Consider the following 27,423-nt stretch of genomic DNA (forward strand, 5'->3'; position numbering starts at 1 on the left):
ATAGCTTTAATTAAAAAACAAATGAATCAAAACATCTTCCTGTCATGGTTGAAGGGGATGAGCAGAGGAAATAAGCATTAGATAATGAACTTAAAAGAATATATATGCATAAAGTTACACTGAATGTTATGTATTGGGAATGAATAATATAAGGTCAGGGCTTCCCTGGTGTCTCAGATGGTAAACAATCTGCCTGCAATGCAGGACACCTGGCTTCAATCCCTGGGTTGGGAAAATCCCCTGGAGAAGGAATGGCAACCCATTCCAGCATTCTTGCCTGGAGAATTCCATGGACAGAAGAGACTGGCTGGCTACAGTCCATGGGGTGGCAAAGAGTCAGACATAACACACACGATATACAGTCAAATAAAGATCCTTAAAATGGAGGGGACAGTTGCAAGGAATGCTATACTATTACAGGAAAAATAGTAATGAAAGGTTTAAAAAAGGTTTTCTAAGAGTTTCATCTCATTGAGGTGTAGCAAGTAGGAAGTTATAGAGAAAAAAGAGTTTGTTAGTGGAGAAAATAGTTGTTGTTGTTGTTGTTTTTGCTTTCAAGTAGTAGTACAAAAATATGCTTCTAATTATGTTGCTAGGAGAAAGAAATGAGAGGAACTGATAAAAGTATAGTAATCTATTTAAATTGCATTTAAAAAGAACAAAACAAAATGAAATTAGATAAGTCACAAAATGAAATAATTAGATAAATCAGCAAAATTAAGGAAAAGGAAAACACAAACACAGTAAAAAACAGGAAATAAAGTTTGATGGAAGAAATAAATACACATATTAGTCACTATGCTATATATGAATGGAGTTCACTCACTGGAAGATAGATTGGCTCAAATAACAGCAAAAATAAGACTAAAGATGGACATTTTACCATAATGAAAGATGTAGTTTATAATAAATGTAACAATAAAGCTAGAAAAACCCTAAACAGTAGCTAAATATAAAAAACAATATATATAGGGATACGCTGATAAGTTTAGAAAACATAATTCTATTAGAAGAATTTTATTTCAGTCTTTTTGAGAATTGGACATGACTAGTAGACAAAAATTAGAAAGGAAATTAATTAAATTATCTTTAAAACTTGATTTAGTGATTATATAAGATCCCTATATCCCTAGATATTATGACTTTTTTCATTTTTTTTTTGTCAATTGATTAAAATTAATCATACATTGTCTACAGAAGTGTATTTGAAAGTATGGAAAGTCTTACTAAGCAATTTTCTGATCATATTCACATAAAGTTAGAAATAAATAAAGCATCATTGAAATATTAACTACCTGAAAGTTAATAATTACTTTGTTAAATAATCCTTTGATAAGAAAGGAAATTAACTGAGAAATTATAAATGATCTAGCAAACAAGGAAGAAAAAAAAAAATGCTTCCTACTCAAGCCTAACAAAGAAACTCACTTTTATTAGAAGCACACACACACACACACACACACACACACACACACATCCAAAGAAGAATAGAAGGAAGCTGTCAATTAAGGTAAAAGTAGAAGTTAATGAAATAAAAGACAAGTATAATAAAGGAGAAAGAACAAATCAATTCATAAATTTGTACTTGGAAGATGTTAATATATAGTAGACAAATCTCTTGGAAATTTGAAAAGAAAGAAACAGACGACGTACACAGCCACAGTTATTAAAGGGATCTTGAGTTGGTAAAATATATAAATCTATGGGAACTAATTTAAAAAGCATGAAATTAATTGTTTACTAGCAAGATATAAACTAACAAAGGAATAAAGTGAAAATCTTGAATACATCAATTAATGCTGACAAGATTCAAAGATTGCTTAATTTACCACTGGAAATGGAATAAGGACCAGATGGTTCTATTAACTTTCAAGAAATTAAGAATTTCAACATTATTTAAATTATTTACAAGCCCAGAAAAATCTGGAACTTAATTCATTTATACTGTCAACGTAGTTTCAAACACTACTATGTTAAATGTGTGAATTGTAGTACACACACACAAAAAGAAAAACTACTGATCAAGTGCCATTATTAGTACAGAGGCAGAAAGTTTCAATAATGTATTTATAAATAGCTCCAGCAGTGTGAGATGAGTGCAATTGTGGGGTAGTTTGAACATTTTTTGGCTTTGCCTTTCTTTGGGATTGGAATGAAAACTGACCTTTCCCAGTTCTGTGGCCATGGCTGAGTTTTCCAAATTTGCTGGCATATTGAGTGCAGCACTTTCACAGCATCATCTTTTAGGATTTGAAATAGCTCCACTGGAATTCCATCACCTCCACTAGCTTTGTTGGTAGTGATGCTGTGCTAGCAAAGTAATGCTCAAAATTCTCTAAGCTGGGCTTCAATAGTATGTGAACTGAGAACTTCCAGATGCTCAAGCTGGATTTAGAAGAGGCAGATGAACCAGAGATCAAATTGCCAACATCTTCTGAATCATAGAAAAAGCAAGAGAGTTCCAGAAAAAGTCTACTTCTGTTTCACTGACTACGCTAAAGCCTTTGACTGTGTGGATCAAAACAAACTGTGGAAAATTCTTAAAGAGATGGGAATACCAGACCACTTGACTTGCTTCCTGAGAAATCTGTATGCAGGTCAAGAAATAATAGTTAGAACCGGACATGCAATAGACTGGTTCCAAATTGGGAAAGGAGTATATCAAGGATGTATTTTGTCACCCTGCTTATTTAACTTATATGCAGAGTACATCATTCGAAATGCCAGGCTGGATGAAGCACAAGCTGGAATCAAGATTTCAGGGAGAAATATCAATAACCTCAGATATGCAGATGACACCACCCTTATGGCAGAAAGTGAAGAAGGACTAGAGCCTCTTGATGAAAGAGGAGAGTGAAAAAGCTGGCTTAAAATTCAGCATTCAAACACCAAAACCATGGCATCTGATCCCATCACTTCATAGCAAATAAGTGGGGAAACAATGAAAACAATGACAGACTTTATTTTCTTGGGCTCTAAAATCACTGCAGATGATGACTGCAGCCATGAAATTAAAAGATGCTTGCTCCTTGGAAGAAAAGCTATGACCAACCTAGTGAAGTGAAGTGAAGTGAAGTCGCTCAGTCGTGTCCGACTCTTTGCGACCCCATGGACTGTAGCCTACCAGGCTCCTCAGTCCATGGAATTTTCCAGGCAAGAGTACTGGAGTGGGTTACCATTTCCTTCTCCAGGGGATCTTCCCAACCCAGGGATCAAACCCAGGTATCCCACACTGCAGGCAAACGCTTTACCATCTGAGCCACCAAGGAAGCCCCAGACAGCATATTAAAAAGCAGGGACATTACTTTGTCAAGAAATCTCCATCTAGTCAAAGCTATGGTTGTTCCAGTAGTCGTGTGTGGATGTGAGAGTTGGACTATAAAGAAAGCTGAGCACTGAAGAATTGATGTTTTGAACTGTGGTGTTGGAGAAGGCTCTTGAGAGTGCCTAGGACTGCAAGGAGATCCAACCAGTCCATCCCAAAGGAAGTCAGTCCTGAATATTCATTGGAAGGACTGAGCTGAAGCTGAAGCTCCAACTTTGGCCACCTGATGTGAAGAGGTGAGTCATTAGAAAAGCCCCTGATTTGGGGAAAGATTGAAGGCAGGAAGAGAAGGTGATGACAGAGGATGAGATGGTTGGGTGGCATCACTGACTCAATGGACATGAGTTTGAGCATGTTCTGGCAGCTGATGATAGACAGGGAAGCCTGGAGTGCTGCAGTCCATGGGGTTGCATACAACTGAGTGACTGAACTGAACTAGAACTGTACCTGCAAATGTATAATGAATAGTTATTGAGGCCAGTAAGGGCATTTCAATATGAGGAAGTTATCAAGGAGAATAAGAGGGGTAGTGGGAAAAAACTAGAAGCAAAGTGAGTTTCCACTGAATAAGGAATGTTTTAAAGATAAAGTTGTAACTAACTAATCATATATAGTGATTTAAAAAATTGAGTTAATCAGCTAAATATTTATGTATAATTATATGGACATGGTGAATACTACAGATACACATGAGATTGATAATTTGGGTCCTTGCCTTTGTGAAGGACCATGTGAGGGCCATGTGAAGGTGGGGATGGGGAAAGGCTGCCGTGGGTGAAAGAGTGTAAGAGGGGCAGGCAGTAATGGCAAGTAAAATGAAAATGAAGAGGTGGTACTCCAAAGCTTCACATGCAGTATATTATTTCAGTTATTCATGTAAAATTATATACATAAAATAAAACATTTGTTGTTGTTCAATTGCTAAGTCGTGTCTGCCTCTTTGTGACCCCATGGACTATAGCACTCTAGGCTCCTCTGTCCTCCATTATCTCCCAGAGTTTGCTCAAGATCATGTCCAATGAGTCAGTAATACTACCTAACTATCTCATCCTCTGCCACCCTCTTCTTTTCCTTTCAATCTTTCTCAATATCAGGGTCTTTTCCAATGAGTCAGCTCTTTGCATCAGGTGGCCAAAGTATCAGAGCTTCAGCTTTAGCAATAGTCCTTTCAATGAATATTTAGGATTGATTTCCTTTAGGACTGACTGGTCTGATCTCCTTGCAGTCTAAGGGTTTCTCAAGAGTCTTCTACAGCACCACAATTTGAAAGCAAAAATAAAAATAAGCTATAGCATTAAAAATAAATAACAATAGAAATGAAGAAAATGAAAAGAAAAATGCCTCTGAAAGACAATGGTTATATAGTTATAGACATTGAAGAAATGAAAAGAATTGTAATAAAGTTGAGAAGTCTTCCAATCAGGAGACAGAACCACTGTTATTCTAACAGAGAACATTTAATATAAAGAACTGTAAATTAGACATTGGAGTCCTGGAATCAAAAACAGGTCACTGAAGTATCATAGAGGTATTAAACATAGGAAACAATTACCACCCTGAAGGTGGAGGGACAAAGGGAAAATCTGATGTTGATAAAATGTAGAAGCTTGAAGAAGGAAAACCCATCATGGAAGATCCAGAAATCTGAGCTGGGGTGCTAGTAGACCAGTGTTGGTACGTCTCAAGGGGTACACCAAGACTGGTTTGGGAGATTTGGGAAAATGCAAACTGGAACTAACTGTTATTGCTATGGCTTGAAAAAAAAAAAAAAAACTATTGCTATAGTGGTACTGATAGGAGCAGGAAGAAAAAGAAAAATAGGGACATTTTTTCCATTGTTTCCTCCAGCTTTCTAGTTTCCCTCCAGGAAACTCTCCTTGTTGGCACAGCCTTAAAGGGAGCTGGCTGGCACAGGGGAAATGGGTTTGATATATCCCATGTCATGTTTCAAAAATAGAACAGTAAATTTCAAGCTGTCGGACACCAGGAGATTTATGTCAATACATATGAAAGTTGAGATAGAAGACATTTTTCTTTTTTGGAAAAGTATAAATTGCAAAAGGACCTCAGAAGTGGAATAAGAACTTAACAAGGTTAAGTGACATTAAGAAATTGAGTAAGTGTAAGTGCTTAAAGACTAACAGTTTGATACAACACACACACACACACACACACACACACACACACACACACAGACAAAACATAGCTCAGATGGTAAAGCATCTGCCTGCAATGCAGGAGATCTGGGTTCAATCCCTGGGTGGGGAAGATCCCCTGGAGAAGGAAATGGCAACCCACCCCAGTATTCTTGCCTAGAGAATCCCGTGGATAGAGGAGCCTGGCGGGTCACAGTCCATGGGGTCGCAAACAACTGGACACGACTGAGTGACAAAACACACAACACACACACATGTACAAAGTCAGGAGCCCTATTAAACCTTCCAAGCATATAAAAATCTGATGCTCTTTAAGTTACTCCAAAGTGTAAATGGAAGAGGAAATTCTTCCCTGTCCCCTGTTTCCCTTCCTTCCATAGTGTAGCCCTAGGCACTAGTTCTGATGTTCAGATCCAGCCATACCGTCTCCTCCTCACAGCCCTCTGTGGCTCCTTATTGCCCTCAGGAGAGTTTCAGCTCTTCAGCGTTTGATTCAGGACCTGCACACTTCCTCTAAGTTACCCTCATGTTCCAGCCATTGAAATTACTTGCCAAAACACACAAGACCTTTCCCATTTTTGATCTTTGAACAAAATGTTTTCCTTGACCCAAAGACCACCCTTTCTTTGGAAGCACCTTTGGAAGCACCAGTTCCAATGCCCTCACCTCCCCCAAAGTCTGACCTTGCCAAGCAGAGCCTGGCCCCTTCCATGGATTCCTCCAAGCCAGGTCCTGTTCTGTACTCCACAAAGCTCTGCCTCATTATTCCTCAACCCTGCCTCAACCTCCCTCAGGATCCCAGCAAATAGCATGAGGCTGGGCAGTGAGTGGGTCAGAGTGAATCAGTAACTTCCTGCATTGTGACCACCTATGCTTATTATCCAACTCAAAGTGGTCTTGGATCAAGGCAGTTTATAGAAAATGTGAATTGTCTAGATTCCAGCTGCAGCTCCACTAGGTACTCATCAAGATATTCGGTCAGTTGCACTCCAACAACATCTGCTCTTCCTCTGTTGTTACTAGATACATTTGTATTGATAAATAAAGTAAGATTTCTATTCTCTTTTCTTTGCTAAGATACTGCTATAAACTTGTATTAATAATGGGTTATGCATACTTAGGCTGGATTGATTATCATGCATGTTGCTGCTGCTGCTGCTAAGTCACTTCAGTCGTGTCCGACTCTGTGCGACATCATGGACGGCAGCCCACCAGGCTCCCCGTCCCTGGGATTCTCCAGGCATGAACACTGGAGTGGGTTGCCATTTCCTTCTCCAATGTGTGAAAGTGAAAAGTGAAAGTGAAGTCGCTCAGTCGTGTCTGACTCTTAGCGACCCCATGGACTGCAGTCCACCAGGCTCCGCTGTCCATAGGATTTTCCAGGCAAGAGTAGCAGTTCTAAATTCTGGCTGCACATTAGCTTCATGTGTGGAACTTTAAAAAATGCTGAACCCCAGTATGGATACAAGACCCATTAAATCAGTAGCTCTAGGGGTGAGACCCAGGCCTCAGTATCTGCAGTAAATCCCTGTGAAGCCAAGGTTGCAACTACTAAGTATAATCTTACAGTAGGAGGATTTTCAATTTTAGAAGTTTAGTGACTATCAGCCAAAGATCAGCATTTGAGCTTGAAATAAATATTTTAATAGTAGTCACTTAATATTTTAACAATTTTAAATTATTTTCTTAATGCAGGATCTGTTAATACCTTGAAACTTAACTGAACCAAACACAGATGCTGCAATCAGTATTTTGTGAAGGGAATATTTTAGTATTGAAATGAAACTTTGTTTCCAAATTTTGAGTTAAGTTTATAAGATATCAGTTCAGTCCCTCAGTCAGGTCTGATTCTTTGCTACCCCATGGACCACAGCAGGCCAAGCCTCCCTGTCCATCACCAACTCCTGGAGTTTACTCAAAGTTGTGTCTGTTGAGTCGGTGATGCCATCCAACCATTTCATCCTCTGTCATCCCCTTCTCCTCCCACCTTCAATCTTTCCCCAAATCAGAGTCTTTTCTAATGACTCAGCTCTTCGCATCAGGTGGCCAAAGTATTGGAGTTTCAGTTTCAGCATCAGTCCTTCCAATAAATATTCAGGACTGATTTCTTTTGGGATGGACTGGTTGGATCTCCTTGCAGTCCAAGGGACTCTCAAGAGTCTTCTCCAACACCACAGTTCAAAAGCATGAATTCTTCAGTACTCAGCTTTCATTATAGTCCAACTCTCATATCCATACATGACTACTGGAAAAACCACAGTTTTGACTAGATGGAGATTTGTTGATAAAGTAATGTCCCTGCTTTTTAATATGCTGTCTAGGTTGGTTACAGCTTTTCTTCCAAGGAGTAAGCATCTTTTAGTTTCATGGCTATAATCACCATCTGCAGTGACTTTGGAGCCCAGGAAAATAAAGTCTGTCACTGTTTCCATTGTTTCCCCATTGACTTGCCACGAAGTGATGGGACCAGATGCCATGATCTTAGTTTTCTGAATGTTGAGTTTTAAGCCAACTTTTTCTTCTCCTCTTTCACTTTCATCAAGAAGTTCTTTTGTTCTTCTTCACTTTCTGCAATAAGGGCAGTGTCATCTGCATATCTGAAGTTATTATTGATATTTCTCCCTGCAGTCTTGATTCCAGCTTGTGCTTCATCCAGCCTGGCATTTTGAATGATGTACTTTGCATATAAGTAAAATAGCAGGGTGACAGTATACTTCCTTGATGTACTCCTTTCCCTATTTGGAACCAGTCTGTTGTTTCATGTCCAGTTCTAACTGTTGCTTCTTGACCTGAATACAGATTTCTCAGGAGACAGGTCAGGTGGTCTGGAATTCCCATGTCTTTAAGAATTTTCCATAGTTTGTTGTGATTCACACAGTCAAAGGCTTCAGCATAGTCAATAAAGCAGAAATAGATGTTTTTCTGGAACTCTCTTGCTTTAAAAATATATTTATTTTAATTGGAGGCTAATTACTTCACAATATTGTGGTGGTTTTTGCCATACATTGACATAAATCAGCCATGGGTGTACACGTGTCCCCCACCCTGAACCCCCTTCCACCTCCCTCCCCATCCCACCCCCCATGGTCATCTCAGTACACCAGCCCTGAGCACCCTGTCTCATGCATCGAACCTGGACTGGTGATCTATTTCACATATGGTAATTTACATGTTTCAGTGCTGTTCTCTCAAATCATTCCACCCTCACCTTCTCCCACAGAGTCCAAACAATTAAAAATCTAAATGTAAGACCAGAAACTATAAAACTCTTAGGCAAAACACTCTCTTTCTTTTTGTATGATCCAACAGATGTTGGCAATTTGATCTCTGGTTCCTCTACCTTTTATAAAACCATCTGGAAGTTCATGGTTCACATACTGTTGAAGCCTGGCTTGGAGAATTTGAGTATTACTTTACTAGTGTGTGAGATGAGTGCAATTGTGAAGTAGTTTGAGCATTCTTTGGCATTGCCTTGCTTTGGGATTGGAATGAAACTGAACTTTTCCAGTCCTGTGGCCACTGCTGAGTTTTCAAAATTTCCTGGTCTATTGAGTGCAGCCCTTTCACAGCATCATCTTTTAGGATTTGAAACAGCTCAACTGGAATTCCATCACCTCCACTAGCTTTGTTCATAGTAATACCTCCTAAGGCCCATTTGACTTCATATTCTAGGAGGTCTGGCTCTAGGTGAGTGATCACACCATTGTGATTATCTGGGTCATGAAGATTTTTTTTGTATAGTTCTGTGTATTCTTGCCACCTCTTTTTAATCTCTTCTGCTTCTCTTAGGTCCATACCATTTCTATACATTATTGTGCTCATCTTTGCATAGTTTTTTTAATTAAACACTTTATTTATTTTTTTACTGTTTTATTTTTATTTTTTATTCTACTTTACAATTCTGTATTGGTTTTGCCATACATTGACACGAATCCACCACGGGTGTACATGCACTCCCAAACATGAACCTCCCTCCCACCCGCCTCCCCACAACATCTCTCTGGGTCATCCCCGTGTACCAGCCCCAAGCGTGCTGTATCCTGCATCGGACATAGACTGGCAATTCGATTCTTACATGATATTATACATGTTTCAATGCCATTCTCCCAAATCATCTCACCCTCTCCCTCTCCCTCTGAGTCCAAAAGTCTGCTATACACATCTGTGTCTTTTTTGCTGTCCTGCATACAGGGTCATCATTGGCATCTTTCTAAATTCCATATATATGTGTTAGTATACTGTATTGGTGTTTTTCTTTCTGGCTTACTTCACTTTGTATAATCGGCTCCAGTTTCATCCATCTCATCAGAACTGATTCAAATGTATTCTCTTTAATGGCTGAGTAATACTCCATTGTGTAAATGTACCACAGCTTTCTTATCCATTCATCTGCTGATGGACGTCTAGGTTGTTTCCATGTCCTGGCTATTATAAACAGTGCTGTGATGAACACTGGGGTACATGTGTCTCTTTCAATTCTGGTTTCCTCAGTGTGTATGCCCAGCAGTGGGATTGCTGGGTCATAAAGCAGTTCTATTTGCAATTTTTTAAGGAATCTCCACACTGTTCTCCATAGTGGCTGTACTAGTTTGCATTCCCACCAATGGTGTAGGAGGGTTCCCTTCTCTCCACACCCTCTCCAGCATTTATTGCTTGAAGATTTTTGGATCGCAGACATTCTGACTGGTGTGAAGTGGTACCTCATTGTGGTTTTGATTTGCATTTCTCTAATAATGAGTGATGTTGAGCATCTTTTCATGTGTTTGTTAGCCATCTGTATGTCTTCTTTGGAGAAATGTCTATTTAGTTATTTGGCCCATTTTTTGATTGGGTCGTTTGTTTTTCTGGAATTGAGCTGCAGGAGTTGCTTGTATATTTTTTAGATTAGTTGTTTGTCAGTTGCTTCATTTGCTATTATTTTCTCCCATTCGGAAGGCTGTCTTTTCACTTTGCTTATATTTTCCTTTGTTGTGCAGAAGCTTTTAATTTTAATTAGGTCCCATTTGTTTATTTTTGCTTTTATTTCCAGAATTATGGGAGGTGGATCATAGAGGATCCTGCTGTGGTTTATGTTGGAGAGTGTTTTGCCTATGTTCTCCTCTAGGAGTTTTATAGTTTCTGGTCTTACATTTAGATCTTTAATCCATTTTGAGTTTATCTTTGTGTGTGGTGTTAGAAAGTGATCTAGTTTCATTCTTTACAAGTGGTTGACCAGTTTTCCCAGCACCACTTGTTAAAGAGATTGTCTTTACTCCATTGTATATTCTTGCCTCCTTTGTCAAAGATAAGGTGTCCATATGTGTGTGGATTTATCTCTGGGCTTTTTATTTTGTTCCATTGATCTATATTTCTGTCTTTGTGCCAATACCATACTGTCTTGATGACTGTGGCTTTGTAGTAAAGCCTGAAGTCAGGCAAGTTGATTCGTCCAGTTCCATTCTTCTTTCTCAAGATTGCTTTGGCTATTCGAGGTTTTTTGTATTTCCATACAAATCTTGAAATTATTTGTTCTAGTTCTGTGAAAAATATCGCTGGTAGCTTGATAGGGATTGCATTGAGTTTGTAAATTGCTTTGGGTAGTATACTCATTTTCACTATATTGATTCTTCCAATCCATGAACATGGTATATTTCTCCATCTATTAGTGTCCTCTTTGATTTCTTTCATCAGTGTTTTATAGTTTTCTATATATAGGTCTTTAGTTTCTTTAGGTAGTTATATTCCTAAGTATTTTATTCTTTTTGTTGCAATGGTGAATGGAATTGTTTCCTTAATTTCTTTTTCTACTTTCTCATTATTAGTGTATAGGAATCTGGAATGCAAGGGATTTCTGTGTGTTGATTTTATATCCTGCAACTTTACTATATTCATTAATTAGCTCTAGTAATTTTCTGGTAGAGTCTTTAGGGTTTTCTATGTAGAGGATCATGTCATCTGCAAACAGTGATAGTTTTACTTCTTCTTTTCCAATTTGGATTTCTTTTATTTCTTTTTCTGCTCTGATTGCTGTGGCTAAAACTTCCAGAACTATGTTGAATAATAGTGGTGAAAGTGGGCACCCTTGTCTTGTTCCTGACTTTAGGGGAAATGCTTTCAATTTTTCACCATTGAGGATAATGTTTGCTGTGGGTTTTTCATATATAGCTTTTATTATGTTGAGGTATGTTCCTTCTATTCCTGCTTTCTGGAGAGTTTTTATCATAAATGGATGTTGAATCTTGTCAAAGGCCTTCTCTGTGTCTATTGAGATAATCATATGGCTTTTATTTTTCAATTTGTTAATGTGGTGAATTACATTGATTGATTTGTGGATATTGAAGAATCCTTGCATCCCTGGGATAAAGCCCACTTGGTCATGGTGTATGATCTTTTTAATGTGTTGTTGGATTCTGATTGCTAGAATTTTGTTGAGGATTTTTGCATCTATGTTCATCAGTGATACTGGCCTGTAGTTTTCTTTTTTTGTAGTATCTTTGTCAGGTTTTGGTGTTAGGGTGATGGTGGCCTCATAGAATGAGTTTGGAAGTTTACCTTCCTCTGAAATTTTCTGGAAGAGTTTGAGTAGGATAGGTGTTAACTCTTCTCTAAGTTTTTGGTAGAATTCAGCTGTGAAGCCATCTGGACCTGGGCTTTTTTTGCTGGAAGATTTCTGATTACAGTTTCAATTTCCGTGGTTGTACCGTGATGGGTCTGTTAAGATTATGTACTTCTTCCTGGTTCAGTTTTGGAAAATTGTACTTTTCTAAGAATTTGTCCATTTCTTCCATGTTGTCCATTTTATTGGCATATAATTACATGAGCATTTAAATGAGCATTAAAAATATTATCTTTCTCTGATTTTAGTCAAATCCTTAGGATCACAAAAAATGCCTGGTGGCTCAGTGGTAAAGATCCACCTACCAATGCAGGAAGCACAGCAGATGAAGGCCCCTCCTTGGGTTGGGAAGATCCCCTGGAGGAGGAGATGGCAACCCACTCTGGTATTCTTGCCTGGGAAATCCCATGAACAGAGGAGCCTGGTGGTCTATAGTCTGTGGGGTTGCAAGAGTCAGACATGACTTAGCGACTAAACAAATTATAAGTATACACAATGGTTAATTTTGTGTGTAAACTTGGCTAGGCTATGGTAACCAGATACCTGATTATACACCAGTCTAGATGCTATTGTGAAGGTATTTTTCAGATGAGATTAACATTTATTTAATAGGCTTTGAGTAAAACAGATTACCCTCCATTATATGACTGAGCCTCATCCAATTAGCTTAAGGCCTTAAGAGAAAAAATATGGTGTCTTGAGGAAGAGGAAATTCTGCCTCCACACTCTTCAGTCTTAGCTATAACATCAGCTTTTTTCTGGGTCCCCAGTCTGACAGCCTGTGCTGCAGCTTTTGGACTCTCCATCCTCTACAATTATGTGAACCTACTCCTAAAGATAAATCTCTCTTTATATTACATACACATCATGCTAGTTGTGTTTCTCTGGAAAACTCTTAATAATGCAGTATATTTAAATGGGAGGCAGTTGTTACTATAGCTCAGTTGACAAGTTGTGTCCGACTCTTTCAGACTCTATAGACTGCAACAAGGCAGGCTTTCCTATCCTTCATCATCTCCAAGAGTTTGCTCAAAGTCATGTCCACTGAGTTGGAGAAAGTGAAAGTGAAAGCTGACTCTTTGCGACCCCAAGGACTATGCAGTCCACAGAATTCTCCAGGTCAGAATACTGGAGTGTGTAGCCTTTCCCTTCTCCAGGCTTCCCTGATAGCTCAGTTAGTAAAGAATCCACTTGCAGAAGACCCCAGTTCTATTCCTGGGCCGGGAAGATCCCCTGGAGAAGGGATAGGTTACCCACTCCTGTATTCTTGGGCTTCCCTGGTGGCTCAGCTGGTAAAGAATCCACCTGCACTGTGGGAGAACTGGCTACCCACTCCAGTATTCTGGCCTAGAGAATTCCATGGACTGTATGGTCTATGGGGTTGCAAAGAGTTGGGCATGGCTGAGCAATGTTCACTTCAGTTCTCCAGGGGATTTTCCCAACCCAGGGATGGAACCCAGGTCTTCTGCATTGCAGGTGGATTCTTTACCAGCTGAGCCACAAGGGAAGCCCAGGAATACCGGAGTGGGTAACTGTAGTCTCTCCTCTTTTGCTACCTTATATATTTTATGATGAGTGGAACCTAGATACAAAGCCACAGAGCAACTGTATTCATAATAGTTGGATTCTTTACCAACTGAATCATCAGGAAAACCCTTGAGTAGGTGATGCTGACTGCTGGAAAAACCACAGCTTTGACTATACAGACCTTTGCAGGCAAAGCAATGTCTCTGCTTTTTAATACACTGTCTAGGTTTGTCATTGAAATTTTTCCAAGGAGGAAGTGTCTTTTAATTTCTTAGCTGCAGTCACCATCCAAAGTGATTTTGGAGCCCAAGGAAAAAAACATAGGTTTGACTATAGGGACTTCTGTCAGCAAAGTGACATCTTTGCTTTTTAATATGCAGTCTATGTTTTGTCATAGCTTTCCTTCCAAGGAGTGTTTTTTAATTTCACCACCAGACAGATCCATAAGTGACTACTGTTTCTGTTTTGGTCCAGCTGCTTCATTCTTTCTGGAGTTCTTATTAATTTCCCTCTATTCTTTCCTGATAGCATATTGGACACTTTTTACCTTGGGGTGTTCATCATCTGACGTCATATCTTTTTGCCTTTTCATATTGTCCATGGGGTTTTTGCAGCAAGAATACTGGTTTGCATTCCCTCCTCCTGTGGACCACATTTTGTCAGAACTCTTCACTATGACCCATCCATCTTGGGTGGCCCTGCATGGCATGGCTCACAGCTTCACTCGCTTATGCAAGTCCCTTTTCCATGGACAAGGCTGTGATCCATGAAGCGGGGAGAGGTAATTAAGCAACTCTAAATGTTATTCTCATTCTCAACTCAAACTCTGTCCCTAATGTTTTCCAGTATAACTACAGATTAAAATTGGTAGACTTTTTTTTCTCTTGTCAAAAGTATGAGATCAGTATCTCTAACTCAGGATGTTTGCTGTTTTGGGCGACATATAAGGCCCGATTCTCAAAGCATCTGTTTTGCCATCAAGGACAGCTCCTGGTTTTAGAAAGTTTGTGGCTTTGAGTGTTTTTTTTCCAAAAGGGGAATTTTCAAGGCTTGGCATAAATATTTGGATCCATTTTAGGAAGAGAATAGGAGTCAGGGATTGCTTAAGTTTGTTTTGCTTTTTAAATATTTGTGTGTATTTTGTATTTTTTTGTTGTGTACTCAAAAGTTTTCCAGTTATTCACTATTCTGTTTAGTCTTAAAAGGAATGCAAAACTATTCCAGCTACAAAGGTAATTACACTTCTGTTTACATGAAACAGTAAAAAGGATGAAGCAAATTTACATAAGGACATGAAGTGGAGAAATGAATATAATTTGAGTTGAATCTGTTTTTTAACTTTGGGATCTTCTGAATGAAAGTTTTGGTGCTTTTGATCAGTCATTTAACTAATGACTTCCATTTTTCAGTCCAGTTTGTTTTCTTCGAAGGAGCGTTTCTCAAACTGGTTGAACCATACCTTCTTTTGATGTCTTAGGTGATTTGGGATGCTATAACAGAATACCACAGAAGGATGACTTATAAACAACAGGAATCTATTTATTATTGTTCTGGAGGCTGGAAGTCTAAGATGAGGTTTGCCAGTATGGTTGGGTTCTGATGAGGGCCCACTTCCTGGCTCATGGAGAGCTGTCTGCTTCCCTGGTGGCTGAGAGGTTAAAGGGTCTGCCTGCAATACAGGAGACCTGGGTTCGATCCCTGGGTTGGGAAGATCCCCTGGAGAAGGAAATGGCAACCCACTCCAGTATTCTTGCCTGGAGAATCTCATGGATGGAGGAGCCTGGTGGGCTACAGTCCATGGGGTCGCAAAGAGTCCGACATGACTGAACGACTTCACTTTCACTTTCACATGTCAGGAGGGGCAAGGGAGCTCTCTGGATTCCCTTTTATAAAGGAATTAATACTATTCATGAGGGCTTCACACTCATATCCTACCATTTTCCCAAGGCTCACATCCTGATACCACTACTTAATACAATTAGGTTAGGATTTCAACATGTGAATTTTAGAGTGCATATTCAGCCTATAGCACATACTCTCTTTTGCTCACTATGTAAATCTTACAAACCACTCCATTTCATTCCACCTGCTTCTTCTGGGGCTATACTTCATAAGTTGAGAATCTCTGTGTTTGGGGGAGAGAGAAAGACGATAAAATCAAGATAAATCTGGGAATTTCGTCAACCTTTATTTCCTGTAGCTTGTATTAAAAATAAAATGAATTATTTTCAGATGGACGTGTTTTGGGGATGTCCATCACTTCCCAAAGCCTGATACCTACAATGTTTAAAACTTCAGAAGAAAGATTTCCTAATAATCTCAGCCTAGGTTAGAAGCCAGTGATTCTTTCAGCATGTTTAGATAGAAAATATTTGCTAGCAATAGATTAGATTGACCTTTCTCTGGACAAAGATTCTACACTCCAAGACAGAACACAGAGTAGTTTTGTCTCCCTCTCTTCTCCACCTTTAGGATAGGAGGTTTTCCCCTCCCTTCTTATCCTGTCCCATATCCAGCTACAGTTAAGTTAACTAGCTTGAGTTCTTACATTAGAGGAAGAGCAATATTGTTGGGAAGTGCCTAATGGACCTTAAAACTGGAGACGGCAGAGGGAGGGAAGAGAATCAAGAAGAAAACTCTGTGGAGAGCTGGGGCTAGGAGGTGTGTTTCCTGGATTCTGAACCACTTGCGCGAATTTGTTGACCATGCACGTTCCCAAGCCTCGGGTCCAGGCCTTCTAAACCTGAGTTTCCGAGGAGGCTTTGAAATCTACATTTTATGAAAGGGTCATTTAAGAAATATTTGTCTAAGAGTAAAGCAAGGTAGAACTCAGCATATGTCAATTAAACTAGATAAAACACTCCTTCCTGAAGACTATGATTCTTTGAAGTTAAAGTCTCATCAAGCATCTTCCTAATTCCACTTGTATGAACAACTAAAAGTCTTTGTGTGTGAGTGTGTGTGTGTGTACTAAATAACCCTATTTTCTATGCTATGCTATATGTGGCATAGTAAGAAAATAACTTCTAATTATGTGAGAAGTTGAATCTTGATGCCCTAAAAGTCAGAAAGTTTACATATATTCAACATTTTTTGTTGGTTTTATTTTCTCAAATACTGTGTCACAATCTTATTTCCCTTATTTAGCTGTTCCTGAGAATGATGGGGAATGGATAAAGCAGATGTGTCTCATTTTTTTTTCTTCATAAATTTATGCATTTTGTGTTCCCCAGTTTCAATGCTACTGCTGACTTTTTTGTGAGTAAAAGAATTCATTTCAAAATATTTTTAAAATTTTACTTTGACTTGTTTTCACCATGACTGATGCCATTTCTGTGTTAACAATTGCCAAACATCTCTTTACAGAGAACATTTAAGTAGCACACATTAAACTGTTTCTTTTAAAATTTTAAGTAATATTTTTCCATTCATAAAATCCTGGTATTATAGTTATTTAAAAAATCTGAAAAGCATAAAGAAGTAAATTAAAATTACCTGTAAATTACATCATAAATAGACTTTCAACATGTATTTCTATTTGTATGTCTATGCATATACATATATGCATACATTATCCATAAATATTCCCATATTACCAAACATATATAGTAAGGTTGTAATGTACTATAAAAAATACTGATTCTTTTTAACTATCAGGCGATGGGCATTTTTACATGCCACTTAAAGTCCTCCTAAAGCATTATGTGTGTGTGTGCATGCTCAGGTGCTCAGTCATGTCTGACTTTTTGTGACCTCATGCATTACAGCCCATCAGGTTCCTCTATCCGTGGAATTTTCCAGACAAGAATATTGGAGTGGGTTGCCATTTTCTATTTCAGGAAATCTTCCCAACCCAGGGATGAAAACCTTATCTCTTGTGTCTCCTGCACTGGCAGGTGGATTCTTTACTCCTGCATCACCTGGGAAGCCCAAAGTATCACATTTAGTGACTATGTAATATTTCATCACATAGTTTTTTTTTTTTTACACATTTCCATATAAAGATATAATTAGAGTTCTTAATATTATAACTATTAAAGAATGTATTAGATTCAGTTCAGTTCACTTCAGTTGCTCAGTCGTGTCTGACTCTTTGAGACCCCATGGATGGCAGCACACCAGGCTTCCATGTCCATCATCAACTCCTGAAGCCTAGTAAAACTCATCCATTGAGTCAGTGATGCCATCCAACCATCTTCATCCTCTGTTGTCCTCTTTTCTTCCCACCTTCAATCTTTCCCAGCATCATGATCTTTTCAAATGAGTTGGTTCTTTGCATCAGGTGGCCAGAGCATTGGAGTTTCAGGTTCAGCATCAGTCCTTCCAAAGAATATTCAGGACTGATCTTTTTTAGGATGGACTAATTGGATCTCCTTGCAGTCCAAGGGACTCTCAAGAGTCTTATCCAACACCACAGGTCAAAAGCATCAATTCTTCGGCGCTCAGCTTTCCTTATATTCCAACTCTCGCAACCATACATGACAACTGGAAAAACCATAGCTTTGACTAGATGAAGTTTTGTTGATAAAGTATTGTCCCTGCTTTTTAATATGCTGTCTAGGTTGGTCATAACTTTTCTTCCAAGGAGTAAGCATCTTTTAATTTCATGGCTTCAGTCACCATCCACAGTGATTTTGGAGCTCCCCAAAATAAAGTCTCTCAATGTTTCTATTGTTTCCCCATCTATTTATTATGAAGTGATGGTACCAAATGCCATGATCTTAGTTTTCTAAATGTTAAGCCAAATTTTTCACCCTCCTCTTTCACTTTCATCAAGAAGCTCTTTAGTTCTTCACTTTCTACCATAAGGGTGGTGTCATCTGCATATCTGAGGTTATTGATATTTCTCCCAGGAATCTTGATTCCAGCTTGTGCTTCATCCAGCCCTGCATTTCTCGTGATGTACTCTGCATACAAGTTAAATAAGCAAGGTGACAATATATAGCCTTGACGTACTCCTTTCCCTATTTGGAAGCAGTCTGCTGTTCCATGTCCAGTTCTAACTGTTGCTTTTGACCTGCATACAGATTTCTTAGGAGGCAGGTCAGGTGGTCTGGTGTTCCTATCTCTTTTAGAATTTTCCACAGTCTGTTGTGATCTACACAGTCAAAGGCTTTGGCATAGTCAAAAAACAGAAATAGATGTTTTTCTGGAACTCTTGTTTTTTCTATGATTCAACAAATGTTGGCAATTTGATCTCTGATTCCTCTGCTTTTTCTAAATCCAGGTTGAACATCTGGAAGTCCATGTTTCACACACTGCTGAAGCCTGGCTTGGAGAATTTTGAGCATTACTTTACTAGTGTGTGAGATGAGTGCAACTGTGCAGTAGTTTGGCATTACCTTTCTTTGAGACTGGAATGAAAACTGATCTTTTCCAGTCCTGTGGCCACTGCTGAGCTTTCCAGATTTGCAGGCATATTGAGTGCAGTGCTTTCATAGCATCATGTTTTAGGATTTGAAATAGCTCAACTGGAATTCCATCACCTCCATTAGCTTTGATCAGAGTGATGCGTCCTAAGGCCCACTTGACTTCACATTCCACGATGTCTGGTTCTAGGTGAGTGATCACACCGTCATGATAATCTGGGTTGTGAAGATCTTTTTTGTATAGTTCTTCTTTGCATTCTTGCCACCTTTTAATATCTTCTGCTTCTGTTAGGTCCTTTACTGTCCTTTATTGTGCTCATCTTTGTATTAGGTGGTTGGCTTAAAGGACTCTGTGAGTCTATATCCATTATCAGGATGTGTTAGAATTATTTCCACTGTTTTCCAGAAATAGGAGTCTGTAGAAGGCAAAAGCTGTAAGTAATTTTATCTCTAAAGCAGAGTTTTTCAGCCTGTGCACTGCTGACATTTTTGTCTTTATGGCTGGATAAATCTTTATTGTGGAGTGCTGTCTTGTGCATTGTAGGATATTTGGCACCATCCTTTGCCTCTACTCTGATGTCAGTAAGCACCACCCACCTTCTATTCAGTGTGCGGGAACCATATATACTAGGCTGAGAACCAATGTTCAAAGCAGTTGGTGTTGAGCTGTCTATACTCATGAATCCATGCAAGCTGTGTAAATGAGTTTATCTCTCAAGTGGGTCCTTGAAAGATGAAAAAATAAATTGGACAACTACTGTTAATGAAGTTAAATTCATATTCATGAGATCTCTTTGAGCAAGGTCATTATCTATATATGTTTTATACCACATAAATCCAGGCTCTGCCATTCAAAGCACCTCTGAAACTGTCATATCAGCTGGAGTTGGGCAGAACTCTGCAATAGCCCTGGGACAGTTACCTGAACTGTAGTCTCTCCTCTTTTGACACTGCTGTATCTAAGTGTTCTAATTTCAGTGGGTCTTATTCTTGAAATTTTATTAATACTGACTGAAATTTCCTTTCACATTTTAATGTGTGATTTTTTTTTCCCACCATGTCTCACATAGGATGTGCTTGGTTAAAAAAATATTCCCTGGATATATTTATTGATGCATCTTAGGAGCCTTCATTTTAGCAAGTGCCTATTAAGATGTGTGAACCAGTATCGGAGGCACTAGAAATACTGGAAATAAGATAATGTAGTTTTAGAGATGGTTGGATAGTATCACCAACTCAATGAACATGAGTTTGAGCAAACTCTGGGAGATTGTGAAGGACAAGGAAGCCTGGCATGCTGCAGTCCATGGGGTTGCAAAGAGTTGGACATGACTTAGGGACTAAACAACAGCAACTTGAAATATGGGTCATGGAAGCTGGCAGAAGTTAAATAAACAACATATGCATTGTTCAATTAAATACCTTACTAATAAAAGGACAAACAGTTAAGGGAGGGAAGAATTCTGATGGATATGGTTAGAAAATGAGTCTCAGGATTTGTATTTGAATAGAAATTACAAGATGATTAGAAATTTTTAAAAAAACATTTTAAACATTTTTTAAACAGTTTAGAATGTTTGTATAAAATTTGGGAGAAGGTAAAGAAAAGCTGAGGAAATGCTATAGTAATAGAAACTTGATGATTGCCAACAGTACCGATTCTTTTTTTTTTTTCTTTAAATTTATTTTATTTTTGGTTGTGGTGGGCCTTTGTTGTTGCTCACTCTGGCTTTCTTTCTTTCTTTTTTATTTTTTGGAATCTCTGTCTTCAGTCCTTAAGACTGGTGGGACTCCAGCATGGTCAGGAGTGAGGCATAAGATCCAACCTCTCAAAATCACTGCATTGCATTTTCCTGTTGTGATAGATTGAGGATACATATGGGACTCAATCAAAACCATCCAGAGGCAATGAAACTTTGTTAACTTATATATTTTATGATGAGGGGAACCTAGATACAAAGCCACAGAGAACGTTCTGGGAAACTGGACTGTGGTTGGTAAAGAGATGAATTATAAGAATGATGATTTACTGTAGATACATAAAATTGTTACACAGATCCATTTTCTCCCACTCTTGCTCATTGTCTTGACTCACTATGTACCTACTGAGTATATGATAGTAACATGAATGTTCAAACTGTTAAAAGGTGAACTGAGGCATATTGAAAATTTTAAGAGTTTATTTGGGCAAAAATTGATTCAAAGTGGGCAACATTGAAAAAGTGGTTAGGAAGGTTATACCCATAGTAGCTCAGGGAGGGACTTCTGTAGAGAAAAAGTATAAGCAAAGCAATGAAATTATCTGAAGCTTCAATTAGGCTATGGCTTAAGTGTTTGTCTTAGTTGGAAAACCTTAATTGGCTCTTTGTGATTGGTTATCCTTAGGTTTTGATTTCTAAACCCGAGGCATTTACAGGATTAAGACTTTATTTTGCTTATTTGGCCATTAAAGTTAATTAGAACTGCCCCAATGTAATGGCCTCCTTAATTTAACAATATTTATCAGATAATTAAATGAAAGATAAATCTTTTTAACAAGAAAATAATCTTAATTTGATGATCTTAGCATTAATGGGAAATGTCATCTGGGCTTATGCCTTTTAGTAAGAATTGACCATCTTCATGATTCTTATTTTCACTTTTAATCAAATGGGTGATGGGAAGATTAAGATTGAAAGGAGTCCAGTTATTATCAAAGGTAAGCAAGATGGCAAAGATGAATGCAAGGTATCTCAGAATTTGAGACTACGTGATGATATTTTTCCCATCCAGCTCCATGGGTGATAATGCAGCATAAATTTATAGTTCACTTGTGACAATATAGTAGACTTAAGAACAATAAAAATATTTGTAAAACTTTTGACTTTTCTGATTGAATGTCAGCATAATAATATTTGGGTTAATTGCTTGATGCCTGTGAAATCTATGTAGCACATGAGGCCAAACTATGGCTCATGATAAAAGGGTGTGTGCTACAGTATGAAGAGCATAGGAATCTGGAATCCTAGTTTCCAATCTTGATTTCGCTATCAACACACTAGCTGATCTTGGTCCTTTATTCCCAAATACACGTGTAAAATGTGGATAAAAATATCCAAGAATTTTTATGTGAAGAAAATATATGCAATGTTGGTTAAAAAAATATGCACTACATAGAATTATAATTATTATGAATTATTTTTTACATCTGTAAAAGGAAATAAGTGATCAGTTAAGAGAATCTCTAAATAACTTTTCCTATACAACGTGTATTGTGACAGTTTGATGTAGTGATTACAGAAAGAATTTTTTTCATAAGATTTCTCAGCCCCATTAGAAGGGCCCATTTGTTTTACATTATTCTTTTATTTCAGAATGGAAACAACCAAACTATCATGCAGCCAAAGAATGATGTCAACTCTGAGTATTACTATGTACACTATTTCAAATTACAGTTAGCCATTTAATCACAGAATTTCAATTCTGGAAGGCAATCTTTAGGTCATTTTGTTAAGCAGTTTATAAATGAGGAAACAAGATGAAAGAAGATTTAATAATTTGTTATAGATCTTAGGGATATCCTTGATTTACAATTTTGTTTTTTTTTTTTATTGTAAAATAAAGGTTTATTATATTTTGAGTTTATTGTCCACCAAATTTAAAGATGCTAGCCCATGGGGTCGCGAAGAGTCAGGCACGACTGAGCGACTTCACTTTCACTTTTCACTTTCATGCATTGGAGAAGGAAATGGCAACCCACTACAGTGTTCTTGCCTGGAGAGTCCCATTGACAGCGGAGCCTGGTGGGCTGCCGTCTATGGGGTCGCACAGAGTTGAACATGACTGAAGCGACTTAGCAGCAGCAGGCTCAATTTTTTGGATAGCTAAAAAAAGTGCTCAGAATTTGGTGATATTCTATAGTCAACTTAGATATATATGCCTTTTAGTAGAGTATTTACAATTCACTACAACAACTCTCAGGCTTCCCTGGTATCTCAGTTGGTAAATAATCTACCTGCAATTCAGAAGACCCTGGTTCAATTCCTGGGTTGGCAAGATATCCCGGAAAAGGGATAGGATACTCACTCCAGTATTCTTGGGCTTTCCCGATGACTCAGATTGTAAAGAATCTGCCTGCAATGCAGGAGACCTGGGTTCAATCCCTGGGTTGGGACGATCCCCTGGAAAAGGAAATGGCAACCCAATCTGGTATTCTTGCCTGGGAAATCCCCATGGACAAAGGAGCCTGCCAGGCTACAGCTCATGAGGTTACAAAGAGTCAGACATGACTGAGTGACTTTCACAGACACACGCCACAACTCTCAGGCAATTATATCATCAATGGTCTGTCAATTTTGTGCTGTGGTTTCAGTGAAAGGAACAGATTTGAGAGAGCATTTCATTGATTCCTAGAATCTAGTATATTGATTGGACAGAAATCATAGATGGAATAGTTTACTTTTCAGACGTTTATGCTTATCTTACTCAGATCTGATTCTAATTAAAAAAAAATGTGTAGTGAATGTTGAGAAAAGGGTTTCCTTGTGCAATGTTGGTGGGAATGTAAATTGGTGCAGCCACTATGGAAAAGAGAATGAATATTCCTCGGAAAGCTAAAAATATGGCTCGGCAATTTTACTCCTGGGTATTTATCCAAAAAAGCAAAACACTAATTAGAAAAGATATATGCACCCCTATGTTCATATTGCAGCACTATTCACAATAGTAAAGACATGGAAACAACCTAAATATCTATCAATAGAAGAATAGATAAAGAAGATGTGATATACATACAGAATGGACCATTCAGTTCAGTTTAGTTCAGTTCAGTCACTCAGTTGTGTCCGACTCTTTGCGATCCCATGAATCGCAGCACGCCAGGCCTCCCTGTCCATCACCAACTCCCAGAGTTCACTCAAATTCACGTCCATTGAGTTGATGATGCCATCCAGCCATCTCATCCTCGGTCGTCCCCTTCTCCTCCTGCCCCCAATCCCTCCCAGCATCAGAGTCTTTTCCAATGAGTCAACTCTTCACATGAGGTGGCCAAAGTACTGGAGTTTCAGTTTTAGCATCATTCTTTCCAAAGAAATCCCAGGGTTGATCTCCTTCAGAATGGACTGGTTGGATCTCCTTGCAGTCCAAGGGACTCTCAAGAGTCTTCTCCAACACCACAGTTCAAAAGCATCAATTCTTCAGTGCTCAGCCTTCTTCACAGTCCAACTCTCACATCCATACATGACCACTGGAAAAACCATAGCTCTGACTAGATGGACCTTTGTTGGCAAAGTAATAACTCTACTTTTCAATATACTATATAGGTTGGTCATAGCTTTTCTTCCAAGGAGTAAACATCTTTTAATTTCATGGCTACAGTCACCATCTGCAGTGATTTTGGAAATAAAGTCTGACACTGTTTCCACTGTTTTCCCATCTATTTCTCATGAAGTGATGGGGCCGGATGCCATGATCTTTGTTTTCTGAATGTTGAGCTTTAAGCCAACTTTTTCACTCTCCTCTTTTACTTTCATCAAGAGGCTCTTTAGTTCTTCTTCACTTTCTGCCATAAGGGTGGTGTCATCTGCATATCTGAGGTTATTGATATTTCTCCCAGCAATCTTGATTCCAGCTTGTGCTCCTCCAGCCCAGTGTTTCTCATGATGTACTTTGCATATAAGTTAAGTAAGCAGGGTGACAATATACAGCCTTGATGGACTCCTTTTCATTTGGAACCAGTCTGTTTACTCTATGTCAATTATGTCTTAAAAATTGGTAGAAAAACTTATAAATTTATAATGCGAGTCCAAGTTGCAGTAATTAATTAGGGGTCTTTTCAGAGGTGAGAAATCATGTTAATCAGCTTTAAGCAAAAACTCACTACATTTTCCATTGTTTAAAAATTATGGGTGAACAAGAAAATTACTTGAGCTAATCAATGAAGATAGGAAAGTTGCAGGATATAAAATTAATACACAGAAATCCCTTGCATTCCTATACACTAACTATGAGAAAACAAAAAGAGAAATTAAGGAAACAATTCCATTCACCATTGCAATGAAAAGAATAAAATACTTAGGAAGAAATCTACCTAAAGAAACAAAAGACCTATATATAGAAAACTATAAACACTGATGAAATAAAGATGACACAAAGAGATGGAGAAATATACCGTGTTCATGGATTGGAAGAATCAATATAGTGAAAATGAGTATACCACCCTAAAGCATCTACAGATTCAGTGCAATCCCTCTCAAGCTACCAATGGTATTTTTCACAGAATGAGAACAAATAATTTTACAATTTGTATGGAAACACAAAGACCTCAAATAGCCAAAGCAATCTTGAGAAAGAAGAATGGAACTGGAGGAATCAACCTGCCTGACTTCAGAGTATACTACAAAGCTACAGTCATCAAGACAGTATGGTACTGGCACAAAGACAGAAATATAAATCAAAGAAACAAAATAGAAAGCCCAGAGATAAATCCACACACCTATGGGCACCTTATCTTTGACAAAGGAGGCAAAAATATACAATGGAGAAAAGACAATCTCTTTAACAAGTGGTGCTGGGAAAACTAATCAACCACCTGTAAAAGAATGACATTAGAACACTTTCTAACACCATACACAAAAATAAACTCTAAATGGATTAAAGATCTACATGTAAGACCTGAAACTATAAAACTCCTAGAGGAAAACATAGGCAAAACACTCTCTGACATAAATCACAGCAGGATCCTCTATGACCCACCTCCCAGAGTAATGGAAATAAAAGCAAAAATAAAGAAATGGGACCTAATTAAACTTAAAAGCTTTTTCACAATGAAGGAAACTATAAGCAAGGTGAAAAGACAGCCTTCAAAATGGGAGAAAATAATAGCAAACAAAGAAATTGATAAAAAAAATTAACCTTAAAAATATACAAGCAACTCCTACAGCTCAATTCCAGAAAAATAAATGACCCAATCAAAATATGGGCCAAAGAACTAAACAGACATTTCTCCAAAGAAGACATACAGATGGCTAACAAACACATGAAAAGATGCTCAACATCATTCATTATCAGAGAAATGCAAATCAAAATCATAATGAGGTACCATCTCACACCTGTCAAAATGGCTGCTATCCAAAAGTCTACAAATAATAAATGCTGGAGAGGGTATGGAGAAAAGGGAACCCTCTTACACTGTTGGTGGGAATGCAAACTAGTACAGCCACTGTGGAGAACAGTGTGGAGATTCCTTAAAAAATTGCAAATAGAACTGCCATATGACCCAGCAATCCCACTGCTGGGCATACACACCAAGGAAACCAGAATTGAAAGAAACACATGTACCCCAATGTTCATCACAGCACTGTTTATAATAGCCAGGACATGGAAGCAACCTAGATGTCCATCAGCAGACGAATGGATAAGAAAGCTATGGTACATATACACAGTGGAATATTACTCAGCTATTAAAAAGAATGCATTTGAATCAGTTCTAATGAGGTGGATGAAACTGGAACCTATTATACAGAGTGAAGTAAGTCAGAAAGAAAAACACCAATACAGTATATTAACGCATATATATGGAATTTAGAAAGATGGTAACAATGACCTTATGCATGAGACAGAAAAAGAAATGCAGATATAAAGAAGACTCTTGCACTATGTGGGAGAAGTCAAGGGTGGGATGATTTGAGAGAATAGCATTGAAACATGTATATTACCATATGTGAAACAGATCACCAATCCAAGTTTGATGTATGAAACAGGGCACTCAAATCCAGTGCACTGGGACAACCCAGAGGGATGGGATGGGGAGGGAGGTGGGAGGGGGATCGGGTGGGGGACACATGTACACCCATGGCTGATTCAAGTCATTGTATACAAAAACCACCACGATATTGTAAAGTAATTTGCCTTCAGTTAAAATAAATTAATTAAAAAAGTTATGGGTGAATATTTCCAACAAAGCCCTGGTAAACCCTGATGCTGAGAAATGCTGAAGGCAGAAGGACAAGAGGGTGGAAGAGGATGAGATGTTTGAATAGCATCACCAATTCAATGAACATGAACTTAGGCAAACTCCAGGAGATGGTGAGTGACAGGGAGGCTTGGCATGCTGCAGTTCATGGTGTCACAAAGAATCACATGCGACTTAGTGACTGAACAACAAGAACAACAATTTTCACTAAGATCTGAAATTTTGAAAATACAGCAATGTGGAGGAGAGCAGGATTTAAAGGGAACAGAGGAAGGAAGGAAGAATGTAAAGAGAAATTGAAGGGAAAAGGAAGGAATGATACAGGTGATGTTCCTGTTCTTCCTCCCAGATCCTTTTTACTTGATCAGGAAGCCATCCTCCAGCTGTGCAAGTGTCTATGGAGAATTGTCATTCACTGACCTGCTAATACTTGACGTTACATGTCTCCTCATCCCTGGGGCAGCTAGTGACTGACTGATACAAGGTACAAAACCTCAGTC

The 27,423-nt window shown here is 38.3% G+C and overlaps 1 long non-coding RNA gene across 1 annotated transcript; it reads left to right on the plus strand.

The window, feature by feature from the left end:
- The first annotated feature begins 929 nt into the window (after window positions 1-929).
- On the plus strand, window positions 930-24,954 carry LOC120854011. Its single transcript, XR_005718902.1, has 3 exons — window positions 930-942; window positions 6,431-6,439; window positions 24,867-24,954. It is a non-coding gene; the product is annotated as an uncharacterized LOC120854011 (long non-coding RNA).
- The last annotated feature ends 2,469 nt before the right edge of the window (window positions 24,955-27,423 follow it).

Source organism: Oryx dammah, unplaced genomic scaffold (assembly GCF_014754425.2).
Source record: "Oryx dammah isolate SB20612 unplaced genomic scaffold, SCBI_Odam_1.1 HiC_scaffold_27, whole genome shotgun sequence".
NCBI lineage: Eukaryota > Metazoa > Chordata > Mammalia > Artiodactyla > Bovidae > Oryx > Oryx dammah.